The sequence below is a fragment of the Cyprinus carpio genome, unplaced genomic scaffold (genome assembly GCF_018340385.1).
Source record: "Cyprinus carpio isolate SPL01 unplaced genomic scaffold, ASM1834038v1 S000006221, whole genome shotgun sequence".
NCBI lineage: Eukaryota > Metazoa > Chordata > Actinopteri > Cypriniformes > Cyprinidae > Cyprinus > Cyprinus carpio.
Genome location: NW_024878905.1, coordinates 1 through 9,694, shown reverse-complemented (window position 1 = coordinate 9,694; position 9,694 = coordinate 1). Strand labels below are relative to the sequence as shown.

General features: G+C 36.8%; 1 pseudogene; it reads left to right on the top strand.

Moving 5' to 3' along the window:
- Positions 1–6,288: 6,288 nt before the first annotated feature.
- Positions 6,289–9,653, top strand: LOC109087079 (annotated as a pseudogene).
- Positions 9,654–9,694: the final 41 nt, after the last annotated feature.

Genomic DNA, 9,694 nt, shown 5'->3' with positions numbered 1-9,694 from the left:
ATAATAATAATTACAATTAATATGCCATGCTCTTGATGGTGCCAAGGAATTTACTGAGCATCAAGAATGAAATGATTGTTTTGTTATTTTGTATGTTAGTATTTTGTGTTCAACTGAAGTGTCAAGACATCTTCAAGAACATTTTATTTTGCCCAAGATGCTTTGTCCAGTAATGAGACAAGACATGCAGAAATGAAAATGAGCTATTTGAATAGGAAAATTATTCACATCTTTTCTTCGCAAAAGTCAGCATGTGTGTGTTGTTTGTTACACTGGGGTAAAGTCAAATTGCGGTGCAAACTGAACGTCATCATCTCATTCTGAAGTTTAAATGTTAATAAAAGTGTAATTTGGGGTGTTCTGGTGGGTCAGACTCAGATTCAGAGTTTTCTATCGTAGTTCACTTTTAGTTCCAGGCTAATATGAAGGAATCTTTGGCAATTTTTGCAATTAATTACGACAAGAAACAGCAAGTAGCCCTTTGACATAAACAAGAAATGTTTGAATAGAAAGACTGAAATAGTATTTTCCTTGTAAAATGTACTCCAACAATCTTTGTTTTATTTAAAGTTTGAAAATCTACATTAATAGAATTAATAATACAGTATCTTCCCAGGGAATGCATAAACTGTTCAAATGTACTGTATACTGTAGCTTGAAAAACATGTAAGTCACTCTGGATAAAAGTATCTATCTTTGGTTCCAGCAGATTAGATCTCACTAGACTGAGAAACTTCCAGACTGTGAGTGTCTCATGCTGCCTGACGATGTGTAGAATTCTGTGACTGGAAGCTGTAGAGTTTTCCACAGCACTTTCTGTGCAGGTCTGGGTAGATTATGCTCAATGTTATCTTTAAAAGACAGTATGGCCAGTTTTAGACTATTAATATTTTTTAAAATAGTACCTTCACTAAATCTAATGTAACTGGTACAATAATTAAAAAGTGAAAAATTTACACCCAAAGAAATAAAATGCTGAAAAATTGCATTGCCAAAGGATCGTAGTTAACACAAATTGAATAGCTTTAGTGTAAGTTTACCATATTTAAGGTGCATTTCCTTGACATGAGGTATGTCAAGTCACAAAGAATGTGACTGTACGCACTGACCAATTTCCTGTAGACAGCACATGGGTGATGTAGAGACATGCTGGGTGGAATATAGTGGATGCTGGATACAGTGGATCAGTGTGGATTGGACTGAGAGAAGAGGGGGACACAGAAACGCTTTCGGGGTTGTACGATTCTAATGGAGAAAAACACAACTTCTCAGGTACTATAACTGGAGCTTCAGGACAGCCAGATGGGGGACGGAGGTTGTAGCAGTTATTTATTCACGGAGTTTGGTATGATGTATGTCAGCCTTGGCTATAAACGATATTTTGTGTGCTATGGTGACTTCCCCTGTTATTTTTAAATGTATTATTGTGCAGTTTGGGAGTAGGAAAGAAGAGCTGAGGTGTGTGTGATTTCTCTGCATCTCTCTCAATGGGAGGCATTGGATGCATAATGGTAAAAATGTTCAGATCTGAGTGATATTCAGAGCTATTGCAGACAGTATTACACATAATATGGTGAATTCAAATAATAAAAGTATTGTGGAGCATCTTCCACATACTTTGGAAAAATAGTAGTAGTATACAATATTTATTAACAACATTAATTAATCTTAACTTTAGCTACATATATTTTACTCCTATTTCAATTAATTTATTTCACTCTTTTATTTCCTCTAATTTCTTTATTAAATTGACCACTTAATACTCAAGTTAAACAAAGTAAATATTTTTTTGCTTCAAAATAAACATTACTTAGGTTCTAGTAGCTAGAGAGGAATTTGAGGATATGTTGAAAGGTGACAGAATTTGTTTGGCATTTGATACTATTATTAGTTTACATCACTTCCCAAAGTTACGATTCAGTTTCAGAGATCTTCTAGGAATGAGCTTCTTTTTTTCCCAGTTTCTTTGACCCCAGCAGTGTGATGCAGTCTAAAATGAAAATAACTCATTTGAATATGAAAATTTACTTCAATGTCTTGGTCATAAAATTAGCATGATCTTATTCTGCTACATCTGTTTTTGAAAGGCAAAGTAATGGCTTTTTAGGTAATGCAGCAATGTCTTTTAAGTTTAAAATGTTAACAGAAGTGTGTTGGTGTGTTCAGGGTGGGTCAGACTCTGTGTGTCACATGTTCTCTGTAATGGTTCACTTCAGTCCCAGACTGTTGCGAAGGAATCTGTGAAATAAGTGAAAGTGATGTGACATATGCAGCCAAGTATGGTAACTCCATACTCGTAATTCGTGCTCTGCTTTTAACCCATCCAAAGTACACACACACACAGCAGTGAACACACACTCTGGGAGCAGTGGCCAGCCATTTCCATGCTGCGGGCGCCAGGGGAGCGTTTGGGGGTTCGGTAGCCTTTGCTCTGCTGGCACCTCTCAGTCGTGGTATTGAGGGGTGGGAGAAGAGCGCTGTACATGTCACTCCCCCACCTACAAATTCCTAAAAGCCGGCCTGAGACTTCAAACTGCACAACCCTTGGATTATGCAGTCCAACTCTCTAACCATTAGGCCACAACTTCCCCCAATAAATAGGTCTTGTCTTAATGTATGAAAAGCTGGAAGCATCTAGGAAACATGTAGGCAAGGGGCAGGGGGCTTTTTTAGGGCTTCTGGTGCCAGAAGGAACACAGTAGCCGAGGATAATCGTGAAGAGTCTTTATTAATCCAACAAAGGGGTAAATCCAACATGGAGAACAGAGGAAGACACATGTACTTGACTGGTAGACCCGACAAAACTGAACTGGAAAGGACTGGGGCGTAAAAAAGACAGGATAATGAGGGAACTATGAGACACACCTGGAAACTAATCAACAATCAAGGAGAGAGACAGAGGCTGCATCCGAAAACTTAGGCAGATGAATTGCTGCCTCGCTGCCGTATCAAGCAAATGACTTCTGAGGCAGAGTAATGGGTAAATTATCTACAGCAAAATATAGAGAGCTTCTTTGGTGATAACCAAGTGGATATTTAATTACTGCAATATTAATTTCTTTTGCTAGAAATGACATAAAAGTGGAAAACGTTGATCAAAAACATACATTTACACACAAACTGAGCACCAACTGCAACTTTCAGATGCCATCTTAATTTTTGGCTTAACTGTCACAGAATGGAACGCACAGGATTGTGGGATATCAAAGGCAGTGAAGGATTCATCTATGCTGCCTTCAAAAATCGGCCATGATGAGGCATCTCTCAGGAGACAGGAACTGAAAACTAACATGCCTTGATGCCTCTCCTGCCTTGGAATGCATCCGCCCGAAGGCAGCATTTTTCTCAGTTTTTGGATGGATCCAGAAACTGGGTCACAGGGGAAAACACACAGACAAGTCCATAGTTCTGACATATACCCAATATCTAAAATGTTCATGTTTTCTCTTTATGTTACAGACTTTTTGAAACAAACTGTGTTGCAGCATTTATTGGTCCTAAAACAAATACTTAAATAATAATAATAATAATAATAATAATTTGATTTTTGACTGTCATGGAGAATGATTTTTCTTTTGTAGAAAGAATTTGCTCTATCTTCAAGATGATCTTCTCTTTTTTTTTTTTTTTTTTTTTTTTGCCAAGATGCTTTGTGATGAGATGAGACATGCAGAAATGAAAATGCTTTATTTGAACATGAAAATTACTGACATCTTGTCATCACAAAAATCAGCATATACCACCCTTGTAGAATATTCTTTGTTTTTTATTTGTGTATATATATATATATACTATATATTATATATATATATATATATATATATAGTATATATATATATATAATTTTTTTTTTAAGGTTGGTTTCTACACTCTGAGTCTGTGCACTTTTTCCAAATATTTGCCAATATTAACCAATAATAATTACAGTACTGCAACTCTTTAATCCTGTAGCTCAAACAGTAGAGCATGCACCAACCACACCAAGGTTATGGGTTTGATTCCCAGGGAATGCATAAACTGGTCATATGTATTCTATAGTGTAGCTTGCATAACTTGTAAGTCACTCTGGATGAAAGTATCTGCCTTCTATCCTGTATGTTCCAGCAGATTAAATCACACTAGACCGAGAAACTTCCAGACAGTGAGAGTGTGTCATGCTGCCTAACGATGTGTACCTCATTCACTTCCATGCAGATCTGTTGACACAGAAAACATATGTTTAATCATCTTTTTATCAGAATCCAGCAGAGAGGATCTGTGTGAGCAGTCATCTGGACGGAGTCTGTTTGTTGCTGCTTCTGCTGTCAGATTGGTGTGGTCATTTACCTCTATGTTTACAGATTTATAATATCACTCACTCAAATGAAAATAAGATCTACACTGCTATTATTACTATACTATAAAATGTTAACTGAGCCAGTGCATTTGAAACTTTACGTAGCCTATGTTTTGGGTCCTGTGAATGAATTAAATACACTAATGTTCACGAGAAATGAAAGTTGAACTCATCATTGTGTACACACACAGCTGCATAATGTCTTTTTCCCTTACCAGTTATGTAAATGTACAAATTACTTATTTCTCGAAAATGTTTGTATTACATTGATTTTTTTTTTTTTTTTAAATGAAATATTTACCTTGTGAGTATGGAAGCAGATTAGTCTCAAATATAATTCACTTGCCAAAAACACGATTCACACATGCATAGACATTTTCACATGCATGAAACCTAATTCACGTCCACACACAAAAAAATATTCCATAATGCGTGAAAAAAAAATATATTCACAAAAAGCAATTCACATGCGCAAAATAAAATTATTAGCATTCATAAAAATACATTTCACAAATGCAAAACACATTACCGTAGTATATACAACTGTGGCCACGTGCCCTTGAATGTTTAAAATAGTCCGAAAGTCCCTGAATGTGGGTCAAAAATCGTCATTTATCTCCGAATCCACTCGATTTGTGTGGTGTGTGTTTTTGAGACTTTCTGGCAGAGTTTTCTTCCCACGGTCTGTCGTACTCTTTTTTAAGCCAATCAGATGCTAGCTACCATTCAACCAATCATAATCATAAGCCACTGAGAGTGCATTCAAGGAGCACGATTCTGCGCACCTTTTGCGCAATATGGATTAATTAGAACGAAATTACGCAGCCTTTACATCAGTAATCCCATAGACAGTAAAAGAAATGGACACAGTGACCCAATTGGAACTCACATTCAGACAGGTGAAGCCCATTTTTAGCGATTTTTAAGGCACTTCCGCGTTTCTGGACGCGCAGACTCAACAAACAAAGGAAGCTTCTGCCATTATTGTGACTTCAATCTGAACATGTGCAAAACTACTCCTTGAATGCACTCTCAGTGGCTTATGATATGATTGGTTGAATGGTAAGCTCTGCATCTGATTGGCCAAATAGTACAACAGACCCACGTGGGAAGAGAGCTCTGCCAGGAAAGTCTCAAAAACACACACACACAAATCTGAGTGGATTCGTAGTTAAATGACGATTTGTACATTCGACACTCGCATATTTTAAACATTCAAAGGTTTTTGTGCACAGTTGTATATCTACGAATTGTGTTTTGCATTTGTGGAAATGTATTTTATGAATATATAATTTTATTTTGTGCATGTGAATTGCTTTTTGTGAATATATTTTTTTTCACGCACGAAATTTTTTTTTGTGTGTACGTGAATTAGGTTTCATGCATGTGAAATTGTCTACGCGATGTGTGAATCGTGGTTTTTTATGTGAATTATATTTGAGACTCATCTGCTTCCATAGTAAAAATGGTACAATCTAGCCTAATACATGAATATTTTTTCTATTTGTTTTATCTGATAATTAATGCAAAGAAAAATGCGCTTGCTATAGACAGATAATGATTTATGCTGCAGAATGCAGATCTTTACATAACAGATAAACATTGATAAAAACACACACATGAATGCAAACACCAATCTTTTTTATTAATGCAAACCTACCTATAATTACATTACATTAAATTGTACAGTTACAGTTATAAATTATGTTATCAAGTAAAGTTAATAAAAACATACATGCTTTATCAGAAATCTCTGTCTCGCTTGACAGTCGGAAACCTTATGAACTTATAGATAACAGGCAGAACGAAATCAGCTCTCGCCGAAAATGTAAAGTAGCCTCATTGCACATTTGAGTGGTTTTGTGTTTGAATGAAAAGATCCCTGTGGACTGATTTTCAACCGCTGATGCTGAACCGCATAATCAACAGAAGAAGAATAAAGCATCTTCGCAATGTATCTTGATGAATTTCCAACACAGAGGTACACAACAATGTAGGAGGATTTTCTCATGTCTTTGATATACCACTATCCGCCGTTTTTTAATCTGAAAAACATTCATTATATCCATCTAGCCAAGTTCGTATGTAAGTTTCCCCTTAAAGTAAAATGTGGGCCCTGGAAGACCGGAAGGATGCACTCAGCTGTCACCAAAGCCTCACCCACGCCATCTTGTGCACCCGGCCCACTGCTATAGCAAAGCTTAACAACTCCCTGCTGAAAAAAAAAAAAAACAAACCGCTAAACCCTCCTAAGCTGATTGACTGGCTTTGATTGGTCTCCCAAGCTGGTTTTTAAAGTGCTTTTTAAGCATTTTTTTTTAGTAAATCAACTGGTTTTAGGTGGAATAGCATAAGAAATATGATAACACATGCTAGTAACTCTGCTAATCGCGGCTAGAAACATGATAAACAACATGCTAGTAACATGCTAATATCAATGCTAGAAACGTGTAGTAACTTTGCTAATCATGCAAACAGGCTAACACCATGCTAGTAACGTGCTAATCCATGCAATTATGCTAGTAACATGCCTTATCATGCTAGAATCTTGCTAGCAACATGCTAGTGATTTGTTAATTATGTTAACAGACATGTTAATAACTTGCTAACCATGCTTTTAAAACATGCTAACAACATGCTAGTAACTTGTTAATCATGCTAACAACATGCTAGTTAACTTGTTAAACCCTGCTAGAAACACTTGCTACTCATGCTGGACACTTATAGTAACTTGCTACTCATGCTAATACCATGTTAGTAAAAGTTAACTATGATAACATGATAGTAACATGCTATTAACTTGCTAATCATGTTAACAACATGCTAGTTACTTGCTTATCATGTTAACAACATGCTAGTTACTTGCTAATCATTATAGAATATTGTTAACAACATGCTAGTAACTGCTAATAATGCTAGAAAACGTGCTACCATTATACTAGTAACATGTTAATCCTGTTAGAATCATGCTTGTAACAAATGCTAATCATGCTACCAACATGCTAGTAAATACGCTAATCATGTCAGAAACATGCTACTAACGGTGCTATTCATACCAACAAAATGCTAATAACATGCTTATCATGCTAGAATCATGCTAGCAACATGTTTGCAGCATGGCACTTATGCTAATAAAATGCTAGTAACACGCTACCTGCTAGAAACATGCTAGTAACTTGCTAATCATGCTAGCTACATGCTAGAAACATGCTAGTAATGCTAGAAACCACCTAGCAAACCACAGCAGGTACCCCTAACAAAATGTTTAATACTTATCTATTTTTCTCATAGACTGTATTGCCGCGGAAAACATTCTAACTTTATAATCTATTTTAAAATCTATTTTGACTTTCAGACTACTTCAAACTGAAACTTTTCAGACTGCAAGCTTTTAAAACTACTTTCAAACTTTCTGGCTAGGCTTTTTCAAGCCAACTTAAAGTTTGCTTACAAACTTTACTCATCTAGCTTGTAATCTGTTTTTAATCATGATGTGTTCACATATAGATGATTTAACAGGTTGATTTTCACAGGGCTCCTCTGGAGCAGTTCTGCTCTTTCTCGTCCGTACTACTATATAAATGTGAGCATGTCGTGGCCAGAGGCTCAGAGTTACTGCAGATCGAAGTACACTGATCTGGCTACTGTAGACAGCATGAGTGATGTGAACAGGCTGGTGAATATAGTGGATGCTGGATACAGTGGATCAGTGTGGATTGGACTGAAGAGGGGGACACAGAAACGCTGGGGTTGGTCTAATGGAGAAAACACAACTTCTCAGTACTATAACTGGGCTTCAGGACAGCCAGATCAGGGTGCATATTGTGTATCGTCTTATTCTGGGTCTTGGTATGATATGCCATGCAACCATTTACGGTATTTTACATGCTATACAGGTGAGTTCTAGTAAAATAATGAATGCACAGTTTAAACTGGGAAAGAAGAGCTTCAAACTGAATTTTTTTTTCTTTGCATCTCTCAACAGGAAATACTGCATACCTAATAAGATCTGCTAAAACCTGGAGTGATGCTCAGAGCTTCTGCAGACAGCATTACACAGACCTGCCCACTATTCGCAACTCTGTGCAAAATAACCAGATAAATCAGATTCTTTTATCTGGATATTACATCTGGATTGGTCTGTTCCTGGACTCTTGGGAATGGTCTGATAAATGGATCCTCTTCTTCAGACACTGGGCAGCAGGTCAACCATCCATGAGTTCAGGATCTGGTGACTGTGTGGGCATGTCGAAAACCAATTCTGGCAGATGGGCTCAATACAGCTGTGATCTTCAGAGTCCTTTTATCTGCCATGGAAGTGAGCATCTAACAAATTAGATCATGTTAGACAGAATGCCTTATTATTTCTCCAGTGTTCTGTTCTTGCCATTTAATTTATTCATCACTGTATTTAACAGTGATTGTGATTACCAGCACAACAATATGCTGATAACTATCAAAAACACTAAAAATTAGCTTAGAGAATGTGAGCAAATACCGTTTGTTTTAAAATCAACAAAGCTGTGACTGGAGTTCAAACAATCTTATATCGTGAGAAAAACGTAACTATTTTCTGAGTTGGCTATTTTATATATGAATTGTACCATTTTATTATACAAAAGTATATGAAAATGAACAGAAGGCATATTGTGAATGAAAGCATGGACAAGTCGCTACCAGTTTGCCAAAAAGGGTGAAATAGTTAAGAGTTGCCATGAGATGTGTATTGGTTCTACATATTTTTTCGGTCTACTATATTCAGTCTGTTACCTTTACATATTTTCATATATAATTTTCATTGGCTTTCGCTTATAAATTGCTTTCAAAAAGTTAATGCAATTTGTTTTTAGAGGGCAATATGATTTTGTTTTAAAGACTTTAATCGTGACTATATCTCTATGATATTTATATCTCTAAGCATCTATGATCTTTACAATCTTTTTATTTTCCTCCTAAAGTGCCTAGGCCTTCAGTACCAATGTACCAGTTTATGAACCAAAGTATGACATGGCTTGATGCTCAGAGGTACTGCAGAGCGAGAAATTCACTGATTTGGCAGTTGTTATGACCATGAAAGTGACGTGGAGAAGGCTGGTAACTACAGTGGATCCTGGATACAATGGTTCAGTATGGATAGGTCTCCGTGCTGTGGGGGTGGGACGCTGGGTCTGGTCTATGGGAGACAGCACAATCTCCCAGGACAGTATGTGGAATCCAGGAGAACCGAGTGGTGATGGGGAGTGTGTGAGGAGTTTTAATGGAATAAGCTGGTATGATGAGAGCTGCAGCACTGTTCTCCCATTTGTGTGTTTCAATGGTGAGTCCTCTTAGTTTTGAGTGCTAGTTTTTTCCACTTTA